The 12,575-nt window shown below is 41.3% G+C and overlaps 1 protein-coding gene across 1 annotated transcript in view; it reads left to right on the top strand.

Annotated features, from left to right (window-relative positions):
• LOC145403609 (protein lifeguard 2-like) overlaps window positions 1-6,154 on the top strand; it is a 52,622-nt gene extending 46,468 nt beyond the window's left edge. The window contains exon 7 of the mRNA XM_080275285.1: window positions 6,121-6,154. The gene's annotated coding sequence lies outside the window, so the exon portion shown is untranslated. The remainder of the gene's footprint in view (window positions 1-6,120) is intronic.
• Window positions 6,155-12,575: the final 6,421 nt, after the last annotated feature.

Here is a 12,575-nt window from a genome sequence, read left to right on the forward strand (position 1 = left end):
TCTAACGTATGGAAGTGAAGCTTGGACGTTGTTGAAAGGACACAAGTCAAGAGTGAGAGCAGTGGAAATGAGTTATTTAAGAGGAGCCTGTGGAGGCACATGGAGAGACAGGCTGACGAATGAGGATATAAAGAAGCATTGTGGTGTGGATGTGGATGTGATAGGAAGCGTTATGAGGAACACACTGAGGTGGTTTGGCCATGTGGAGAGGATGGAGGGTGAAAGACTGACGAAAGAGTGTATGTGAGTGAGGTGGAGGGGGGAAGAGGGAGGGGGAGGCCGAGGATGAGATGGAGGGATGGGGTGGAGAGGTATATGAGAGAGGGGGGTGTGAGTTGGGAGCAGGGCAGTGAGATGGCGGGGGACAGGGCGACTTGGAGGCGATTTGTTTGTGGCCACCCCAAACGGGATTGAGGCGTCTGGCAATAGATAGATAGATATCTAAAGATTTATTTACAATGTTTTATTTCAAGTGAAAACTGGTGCCTTTCTTCCTGTCTTACCAGTGTCCCAATTGAGAATGATTTCCACATACAGTAAAAGCTCGATTAACCAGCATCTGATGCATCGGCATATCTGTATAGCCGGAATACAAATTCGATCTGGTATGGGGTCGAAAATATTCTGGATACTGGTCTTTTTGTGTGTATTCTCATGTACACTCATGATCACTAATTTCTGCTCAGGTGCCCCCTTCGTACCCTCATATACCTAGGGAAGACGGGAGAGGAGAACGTAATGAGCTCTACCTGCCTCTACCCCAGCTCCCAACCCTCCCCCATACCCCTACCCCTCCCAGCCCCCCACTCGTCATTCTTAACTGGCAGTTACATCTCAAGCTAACCACGTACTTTACACTCATAGTCACATTACTAATACACAAATATAAAACACTGGGATATGTAAAAAGTATATAATATGACTATGAACATGCTGCAGCAAGAAATTAATGCGTTATAACATTAACAATAAAACAAAAATGATAACAACGGCCATCCCAGGCCTCATGTTCGTGTCTGTGCCTGTGTGTTTGGGTGTGTGTGTGTGTGTGTGTGTTTGCAAAGCAATGCACCCAACACAAGAGGCCTGAGGTGGCCGTTGTTAACATTTTTATTTACTGTCAACGTCATAATGCATTAATTTCTTGCTGCAACATGTTGATAGTTATATTCTTTTAACATATCCTAATGTTCTTTGTATTAGTAGTGGGACCAAGAGTGTTAAGCATGAAATCAGCTTGAGATGTAACTGCTAGTTAAGAATGATGGGTGGGGAGGGGGATTGGATAGGGGTATGGGGGATGGTTGGGAGCAGGGGTAGTGGCGGGTGGAGCTCGTTTTGTCCCCCCCTCCCCTCTTCCCTGGGTATTCTGAGGTAGGAAGGGGGCACCCCTGGGAAGATATTAGTGAGCGTGAGTGTACCTGTACCGTATCTTACCTGTACTGTATCTAATACTGAATAATGTACTTTACATAAAGTCCCAAGTTTGGTACTATTTCATTTCTTTGACTCCCAGAAAATTTCTAAGAGTAACATTTGATTATTCAGAAGATTCCATATCAGGAATGGAAGAATCCCCATGCATTCTGGTTAATCGAGCTTTTACTGTACTACTGTGTACTATTCACCTTTCATCCTCATGTCTCCTCTAACCTATTTCTCATCACTGATCTCACAGTTTGTATTTTTCCTGCCACATTCCTTTTTTTTGGGGGGAGGGGGGGCACAGACTAGTCAGCCCATACCCTGAGGCCTAGCAGTTCTTCTTTTGATGGTGTGACAGCAGAGTAATTTACTGCGTGTAACCTCTCTTTTATGTACAGTCAAAGCAACAACTCTCTTCCATGTCATGTCTGAAGAAAATTTACAACTGCCTAAATATGATGAAAACCATATCTCTGTTAGTGCATGTTTTAGATGGTTCAGTTTTTCTTTGTATTCACCAAACTTTCGGAAGGTACTTGTGTCTGTCTCTGTACGTGTCAGCATGGAGGGTTCTGCTTGCCCTCTGCATCTCTGAGGGGTGCAGAATCATAAACAGTACAGCATACTGGCAACAGCAGTGGTATTTTTTATAACATACTGTACAGTGGCTTTTGACAGAGAACTGAAACTAATAACATCACAAATAGAGTTGGAGTGATATGATTATTTTACATCATGTAAATCGGGTTATAAAACAATACAGTAAGTCCTCATTACAAGTATATTACAGTAATCCCTCAGTTGTCTGGATGGCCACTATCCGGACCATCCATTTTCCAGATGCTGTGATCTGGTTGTTCAAAACCATTATTCATATATTTTTCCATTTTATCTGGACTAAATGTTTGCATCCAGATGGAAATTATGGCTGCGCGAACATTTTCGCATTTTCGCTTTTTTTTTTTTTTTTTTTTTGTTTAAGGACTGGTGCTTGCTTGCTTGTGGTTGATGGGTCTGGTTGACCATAAATATTGCTTGGCTGTGGTATAGGTGTGCTTGACCAGACAGAGTAGTGTAAAACACCAGGAATAAGTGTTGTACAGTGTACTGTTGTGGCTTTCAAAGTTAGGGTATGTACAAAGGGGGGGCTGGGGAGAAGTGCACTATCTGGACAGAGCCACTATCCGGACATACCCTTGGCTATATTACGTTGGGTAATCGAGGATTACTGTATTCCATTCTCATCATTTATTCTCTTATTTGCAATTTTCACAGTAAATCACAAAAAGATTGCCTATTACTGCACCATGCTACCTTCAGAGCTGATCTGCCAGTTTCCCCTAGTTTACAGCACTTGGGTGCAAAAAGTAGTTATATTTTGAGCCACATCCTTGACCTATAATGAGGAATTGCTGTACTGAAACTAATAATATTGCTAATTAAATACTATCTATCTATCTATTGCCAGACGCCTCAGTCCCGTTTGGGGTGGCCACAAACAAATCGCCTCCAAGTCACCCTGTCCCCCGCCATTTCACTCCCCTGCTCCCAACTCACACCCCCCTCTCTCATATACCTCTCCACCCCATCCCTCCATCTCATCCTCGGCCTCCCCCTCCCTCTTTCCCCCTCCACCTCACTCACATACACTCTCTTCGTCAGTCTTTCACCCTCCATCCTCTCCACATGGCCAAACCACCTCAGTATGTTCCTCATAACGCTTCCTATCACATCCACATCAACACCACAACGCTCCTTTATATCCTCATTCGTCAGCCTGTCTCTCCATGTGACTCCACAGGCTCCTCTTAAATAACTCATTTCCACTGCTCTCACTCTTGACTTGTGTCCTTCCAACAACGTCCAAGCTTCACTTCCGTACGTTAGAGTTGGTATCACAATACTGTCATGTAGTAACTTTTTCACTTCCATGCTCACTTCCCTGTTTCTTATCACTGCTTTCAAAGAACCAGCAACCTTTCTTCCCTGCTGTACCCTTTCAAGAACTTCACCCTCCAAACCTCCATCCTTACTCATCACACTACCCAAGTACTTAAACGTACTCACATTTTCCAATTCCTCACCATCCAACCTCGCTGTACATTCACTGACTTCACCTCTCTCAAAGACCATCACTTTACTCTTCCCTACATTCACCTTTAGATTCCGTTTCTTACACACTCTCCCAAACTCATCCACCAAGCCTTGCAGCTCCCCTTCGTCTTCACTCAACAACACAGTATCATCTGCAAACAACAGCACAGGGAGTTTCCAAACACTATCCTCTCTCACCAGGGCCACTCCAACATCCACTACCCTACCTTGTACCTCTTTTATTACCCCATCCATGTACAGATTGAACAACCATGGAGACATGATACATCCCTGTTTCAACCCAACTTTCAAAGAGAAAAATTCACTTAGTTCACGATCCACACGCACTGCAGCCTTCGCACCATCGTACATACTCTTCACAGCATTCAACAACTTCCCATCTACTCCATATATTCTTAACACTTTCCACAATCCTAGTCTATCCACCCTGTCATATGCTTTCTCCAAATCCATGAAAGCCGCATACAACTTCTTTCCCTTCTCTAGAAACTTTTCCACTAAAGATCTGAGAATGAATATCTGATCTACACAACCTTTTCCCTTCCTAAAGCCTCCCGGTTCTTCTCCAACTAATTCCTCTGTTCTTTCTCTAACTCTGTCAATAAGTATCCTACCATACACTTTTCCTATTATACTAAGAAGACAAATGCCCCTATGATTACCACACACTTCTTTTTCCCCTTTTCCTTTGTACAAGGGAATAATTATACCTGACTTCCAATCCTCCGGGACTCTACCTTCCTCCCAGGCCAATCTGCACATCTTCCACATCCATTCTACTACTATCTCTCCCCCATGCTTCAGCATTTCACCACACACTCCATCAATTCCTGGGGTTTTCCCTGATTTAACTTTCTTCATTGCTTCCACAACTTCTATCCTACTGATTTCTTCCTGTCTTCTCACCTCCCTCCTTCTCCCAGCCATTCCCCAGCCACTTATACTCGCATTACTTCCATCCTCCACGTTCAACAATTCCTTAAAGTGTTCTTTCCATCTGCTCACTTTTTCTCCCTTCTCCACTAGTAATCTACCATTTTTATCTTTCACTCCCCTGCTAACTTCACTTCCACCCTGTCTTACTCTTTTCACCTCTCTCCAGAACATTTTCTTACAGTCCCTCCACTTTACACTCAAATTCCTTCCAAATTCCTCATCCACTCTCTTCTTACTCTCTCTTACTAATCTTTTCACCTCTCTCTTTCTTTCTTCATATAACTCTCTCTTCCGCCTCTCAACCTCTTCCACGCCCCTATTCCTCATCCATTCATTGTATGCTTTCTTCTTTTGTGCCACAGCCTGTTTCACCTCTTCAGTCCACCACGCTGTTCCTTGCACCCCCCTCCGTCTTCTCTTCCTCCCACACACCACATCACATGCTGCACATATTTCTTCTGTAAATATTCTACACACACCTTCCACGTCCCCCATCTGCTCCAATTCATATTTGCCCAATCGTTCCTCCACTTCTCTCTTATACTCTGCCTTTTTCTCATCCTCTTGTAACCTTTCCACTCTCCTTGCAACTACTCCTTCCTCTCGTCTTTCCCTTCTTCTGTTCCTCCATCTTACTTGGACTTTAATTCTGGCCACCACCAAGTAGTGGTCAGAAAGTCCACTCCCCCAACCTCTATAAACTCTTGCATCCAATATACATCTTCGCATCCTTTCATCCACACACACATAATCAATCATTGCCTTCCTTTCATTCAGTTCACCACCCACCCTTCTCATCACTCGCCATGTATACCTGTGGATCATTTTATGCCTGAAGAGGGTATTGGCTATCACCAACCCCCTCCCAGCACAAATGTCCACTAACGCACTGCCATTCTCATCTATCTCAGCAGGCACACCCCACTCACCAACTATTCCATCCACCTTCACATTCCCAACTTTACCATTCATATCACCAATCAAAAACACTCTCTCATTCCTTCCAAACTTTTCCATGCACACTTCTACATTTGTCCAGAACTCTTCTCTCACTCTTCTAGCACGATCTTGCGTTGGTGCATACACACACACAATCGCCCACATTTGTATTCCAACTTTCAACGTTACCCACACAATCCTTGATCCAACTGATCCATACTGTCTTATGCTCCTCTTCCATCTTTTACTCACAACTATACAAACTCCTTCCTTTGCCCTCTCATTCTCACCTACTCCTGCACATATACCCCATCCATACTCCCATTCTCTCACACTTTCTCCTCTCCATTTTGTTTCAGTTATTCCACATACATCCACTTTCGCATCCTCAAGCACCTGAACAATCTCTCTCTCTTTCACCTCATCATTCGCTCCCCTTACATTCCACGTTCCAATTGCAATGTCCTTTGTCCGGTCCTTGGTCGTCAACGTTTGGTCAGTCCTTGTCCGAAGCTTATTGTTTTTTTAGTTAGTTGTTTTCCGGGGAGGGGCACTAACCCTCCGCCAACCCTTTTAGTCGCCTTTTACGACAAGCAGGGATACTGGGGGAGTATTCTTGAAAAACCCCCCTCGCTTTGTGATTTGAACTTATATTTTTAAAATTGCCTTTTTCAATCTGAAATCTCTCTCTCCCGGATGGCACAGTACCTGGTCTACGACACCCAGATGGTGGTGGGAGGGCGGAAACACGAACTTGGCCCTGAGGAACACATCTACGGTGCTCTCATCCTCTACACTGACATCGTCCAGATCTTCCTTGCTCTCCTCACCCTCTTTGGATCAAAGGAGTAAATTGACCTCACAATTCTCAGATTCTTTATGTAATAGGGTCTCATTTCTTCCTCATGCTTAAGGAGTGAGTGAGCTTCTGTCTTTTTTAGTATACAGTTCTCTGTCTGCTTTAACTTGGCATAAAACCGATACTGTATCACTCCATCTTGAATGCAGAGCTTTTGTAAGAGATTAACACTAGAATACAGTGCTAGTCATGAAGAAGTGTCATGGAAAGCTTGTAGAGCCATAGCACTGTTGCTGTGTTACTGAGCTGTGGGAAATAAGCTTCCAAGGGATGAAAATCTCTGCCAAGTTAAGGTAAATGAACCAGAGTGTTGCTTCTCTGTTTTGCCATCGAGTTTACTTTTGCCACTTAATATTCATAAGTTGGCTTGAGAGGATTACTGTAAGATCAGTTGTTGATTTTCCAGCTCTTCATCAAGCTTACCTCTCCCACTTAACCCTCATATATATATATATATATATATATATATATATATTCGTACAGTCTTCAGACACATTTTATCCAGCCGGACTTTAATCCTCCTCACCAACGTTGTTCAGATCATCCTTGCACTTGTCACCCGCTGGGGATAAAACAAACCCCTTGAATCTGAGAATGTCTTTTTCATCTTATTCTTGCTATCTTTTAACAGTATTATCTGGCTTAGGAGAGACTTTTTAAACTAGAAGAGTTAGCTATAACACTAGTAAACCCCTTCTGTATGAGAGGCTTTTCATCTCTCTCTCCCTCCCTTATTTTATTAGGACATTATTGTTTTATTCTTGCTTTTCCCATGTGATTTTATTCAGTATAAGAAATCTTGTAGTGAAGGAGCTATTGGAGACTGCATGTTTTAACTCCTTGAATTTGAAAAGTTCCTCCTAAGCAGGATCTTAAAATAGTTTGGAGATAACAAGAATAAGATAAAAGAAAAAAAAACTACTGTGCAGAAGGAGGTTAAAATCTTCAAGGATTCCCATTTCATCAGTCTGGCAATGGGTAGTGTTCAGAGGTGGTTGTGTGAAGCCCATATGATTATTTTACAGTCATGGAAAATGTCAAATATTTCAGAAAATACAGTCAATCATTGATTAATGTGGACAATAGGGACCAGGCAAGGGCCATGTAACTCAAACCCGTGTTACTTAAACAATATATTTGCATGTATAATGGTACAATGTGTTCTGGTGACTTTCCAAAACTCTTACTTTTACACCTTCTTACCACCCTACCCTACATAAATTACCCCCTACTTTTACCCACCATCAGGTAAAACACGGAAAGAGATGTAACTACTGCAGTTAAGAACATGAATGGTATTAAAGTAGCCTTAACAAAAACAGGTTTATAACCAAGGGGTGGTTGGGGTTTATTGCTCATGTAATGCCACTCAGGGATTAGTGAGGCTGGTCACTCGTCTTAAATGTCAGGACCAGCTTGCCTAGCCCCGGGCTCCTACACTCCCCATGGGGCAACACAGGAATAGATGATGGATGGATGGATGGAACAAAAACAAAAGTTAGGCTGGGTACCTGTGTGTTGTAGTCCACCGCACTCTCCCCCTTCTCCCCATCCCCAGTGTTGTTGTCATTGCTGAGATGTTTATTGCTCCTGCATTTCCTTCTTCAACATAGAAGTCTAATCCTTCTATTGTGCTTTATTCTATTTGGCCATTTCTATCTGTCTCTTTCCCTGCTCTAAATCCTTTACTATCTCATACTTCTGTGTGAAGATGTGCCACTTTCTGGGTGGCTGGGGCTGAACACATGGCATGACCAAGAATCAGTGTCCTTGCTTGACACTCAAACACAAAAAAAAAAACCTTGCTGCACAGCACAGGTAGAACTCTGTGAGATGTGAGAAAGGACGGAGTGTGCCCTGGACAGGTATCTGGATGTAAGGTGGCCAATCGTGGTGAGTCTGGCGGATGATGTCACCACGTGCGACATTCAAATTGCATCACCAAGCCAGCTGACTTACTATGTAAGCTTGAGTTTCTCCCCATGTTGAATATAACCTGTTGCATTATGCTGACCATGTTAAAAATGCGGTACTCTACCACATGTTAGTCAAGGATTGACTGTATTTGTCTTAAAAATTACTTGATGGCAAGTACTGTATTCCAGTATTCTGCTATTTTAATGTTTTCTTTGCTAATATTCTGAGTTCTTCATAGACCCCTACAATCCATTGATATCATTATATTTAATTTTGGTACCCCCAGATGATTATTTTCAGCTCAGGAGAGACTTTTGAAACTTTAAAGGCCAAAATAGAACTTTCTCCAGGCTAAGAGTATAATCATCTGGTAGCAGCAAGAATTAAGTAAAAATGACACTGCTGTATTGAAGGGAATACACTGAGCTATACATGAAACTCAACAGTTGAATCACCACAGTTAGCCTTTATTAAGTCATTCAGCAAAGAGTTTATTGTGTATTTTAGGAATGCTTCTCACTATATATATAGAAAGTCAAGTTAGTCTAAATATTATTTTGTCAGTGCATAGACAAGTTAACTTTATAGTTAATGAACAGTAGGACACTAATGTAGGTTCATACAATACTAGTGATTGTAAGGGTTTTGGAACTAGGTGTTGTATAACATATTTTATCAGTGAACTGGGCTGCGTTTTTGTAAGCTGAGGAGGCTTTCTTCCACCTTTACCTAAACATCTTCATTTTATGTAACACCTTTAATATTTTCTTGTTTATTACTGTCTTTTTGATAGTAGGCACCAGTTGCATAAATGACATGCAAGATAATATTAATGTGCTTTCTGCAGAAGCATACTGGTAAAGGAAATGTATTAGAAAGATTCCTAATCTAACAAGAATATGAGACCAGTGAATATTTGCATCGTGTTAATCTGTAAAGAGCTCACTATCTCCATTATAGAGTTATAACCTCAGATGTGTAATACCTTCAGATTCACATAATGTAGTGCTGGAATATGTTGAAGCTTTTTGAGTGTGAAGTGCCTCATAAAAACTAACAAAGATTTTTAGGGTGTGGAAACCTTGACACCACAGTTTTGTGTGTAGCCATCTTGTGTTGGGTGTCTAGGCTCCGTACAGTACTGTTTATACTGCACGCTGACAGATAAGACCTATGGAGCTTTGAGTTATATAATTAAAACAAGAGCATGAAGCTATGGACAGGGGCCCCCAGTTTTTGACATTAATTTCTGAATCAGGTAATTGAATATATGAGACATTTCTGTACTGTTGCTAAATACAATCTGTGTTCTGGGATGTATTCTGAAAATATCTAATAAATACAGTTGTTCCATTAATGACATAAAAAACCAAGGGGTTGCTTATATCCTCATGCACTCTGTTTTAATAAAACGGCCATTTTTACTGACATTACCCCCAGTTAAATTTTAGAAGTTTATATAGTGCACTCTTTGGCAATGATGTCAGGTATAATGGCTTGGACTTGCAGCTATATTGCTAAAATTGAGAGGGTGCAGGTAATGCAAGCTGCTCTTTTCTGAGGATCATTTATGGAATAGCCTTCTCTGAACCCTGTAGAGCCCTCACGGATTTTTAAAGGTTGACTCTCATGGTTTTTTACATTTACGACATAGTTGTGAGCATTAGGGGGGGTTATCCCACTTGCCACATTTAGTGTGCATTCAGCAGCAAAGGAGAGAGAAGTAAAACAAGCAGCTTTACTCTCATAGCAGGTTTTATAAGTGATTCACAGATTTTGGAGCTTTGCCTGCAGCATGATGGTCTTTGTTCTGAGAATACAGTTGGTGATCTCTCAATGTTGTACACTGCCTGGCAAGTGAACCCTAATGTCAGCATTACATTATACACTAGACAGTCAAGCTGAGGTTTCAAAAAAAGTTATTTTATTGCATGATATGAAATTTCAGCAATGCTTGATAGATAGAGAATATATGATGCTTAATTAATACTGTTTAAACTTGGAGAGTGTAAGAGTTGTGATGATATTGTCTGTGGTATAATCTCTTTACTGACCTGCTGAGTATGGTACCATGACATGGGATAAAGATGACAGATGGTGTAAAGTTGCCTAGCACTGCCATTGATATTCAAAGCATAAATGTGGTAGAGCTTTCAAGTCAGAGGATGGAGGCTGTGTCTTGCATGCCATGTTTCAAACCCCTGAAGAGATTATGAGTATGCAAGAGTTTTCTGTAGTGTGAAAGACTGACAAGGAAGTAGGTTGGTCTCCTACCTTTAAATGATCTGAACTGCAGTAGTGTAACCTTGGGGCCCTCTTCATTCCAAGACAATACTGACCTTTTCGAGCCCCATTTCATATTTGTAGCATAAAACCTTATTCTGTCATAAATATTCTAGATATGTATGCAATTTTTTTTTTTTTTGTTAGCTTTACACCATCAGTGAAATCCATCCTATATTATTGTACTGTGCAAGCAGATTAGCCTTAAATGATACTAGACGTGATATTTCTCTTTAGGAACTTTTTTTTTTTTTTTTTTTTTTTTTTTTTTTCCCCCTGGTATTTGGCCTTGACAGAGTTTCATAATGCAAGCAGATTTATGACACATTTTTACCGCGGCAGCATAAAACAAAACCGCAATAGACCCTCGGCAGCTCAGCATATATGGACATGTAGTGTGGCTGGTTGAGGAGGCTCCCTAACAACTCTTTCTTAGCTTGATAGTGGAGGACCAGACAATATTGAAGTGTTGTGTTCATGGGCATCCCATCCTGGACTAAGGTGTCTCACTGTAAACAGATAGACACCTCTCCAGTTGTCTGTATATTGCATGTGTCTTTAATATTATATGTGGGAAAATTAAGGTGCACATAATAATCATAGACCAGAATAATAAGGTGCACATAAGTACCATAGATGAACATATGGTGTATATAATTAATCTTACCTGTAGATGTGAATAGTAAGGTGCGCACAAATACATGCATCGTAGCTGAGAAAATTAATGTCTGTGTGAATATATGCAAGAATATTAAGGAGAGCATAAGTATCACTGCTGCAAATAATAAGATGCATATATATGTCAAATGAGAATATGATCAATATCAGTATCAGTCAATATTAGATCAATGCAGGACCGCTCCTTGTCCTTGGAGGGAAAGTGATAGCCAGAACTAACCTTTCCCATGCTGTTGAAATATAAATGAGGGAGTGGTGTCTGTAGGAAGAGTAATGCATGTGAAGGTTAGTGTTGTAATGGATATGTTTGTGTTAGGATCTGCATATGTCATTGCCAAAACTGACAGAGTACAGACGTATGACATGACAGCGTCAGCGCCCTCTTGAAGTGTCTGCCATGGTGGGCTTGAACCCTAGTCCTGGGGGTCACATATTGAGAAATGAGTAAGCTAATCCTTGAGCCACTATAGCTTTGAGGATATGAAGATGCACATGAATATCATACAAAATAAATGTTAAGGTGCACTTTAAATATCATAAATGGGAACATTAATGTGCATATAATAGAATAGATGGGATATCAAGGTGCACATAAATACCATTATAAGGTGCACGAACATCACAGATGAGAATACAGTAATCCCTCCACTATCCGATGTAATAGAGCCAAAGGTATGTCCAGAAAGTGGGTACGTCCAGATAGTGGGCCCCTGCCTCCTGGAGTGGTACTTATGGACCGTAACTCAGAAAACCACCTACATAACTCTCTACTGGACATGCACAGCACTTATTTAAGACCTTATTCACACAAATAAGGGATAGAAATAAGAAATAAATGAAATGGAACCAGAGAATGAGGAATTAGAAGTGAGTATGGAAAATATTAGCAGTGTACAGGGTACTTACAACACGTCCGTGGCTGTTCGTTACGAAGGTTAACCCACCTCCTTTAAGGCTCTGGCAGTGGTGAAAATGTTCTTGAAGCATGTACAGTAATCCAGTGTTGTGCTGCACTTAATCCTTTGCACTATGAGTTATAATTGTTTAACTGCACATTCTGTTCTTGATTGCACCACGCCAATTTCAACCGCCAGTTTACACTCTGCACTTAATCTTTGCACTCTGAATTCTAATTTCATAACACTGCACAACACTGTAAATTCCCACAAGGTTTAGTGGTGAGGTATTGCAGTTTATTCACTGTTTATTCACAAAAACAAGCATGTTTGGCATCCATTGAATGAGCGTCTAGTCAGGATGGTAGTTAGGTGGTAACTGGGGAGGGATGGGGGAAGGCGTGAAGCAAGCAGCGAGCGTAAACACAGCTGTTTGGCTCTGCGCGCCAATTTCAAGGTAAGGTTGAAAAAAAATGCCGGATTTTTTTTTTTTTTTCTTTCTTTTTCTTTTTTTTTTTGGGGGGGGG

The sequence above is a fragment of the Coenobita brevimanus genome, chromosome 61 (genome assembly GCF_032717465.1).
Source record: "Coenobita brevimanus isolate Jiangsu-jjx chromosome 61, ASM3271746v2, whole genome shotgun sequence".
NCBI classification, from domain to species: Eukaryota; Metazoa; Arthropoda; class Malacostraca; order Decapoda; family Coenobitidae; genus Coenobita; species Coenobita brevimanus.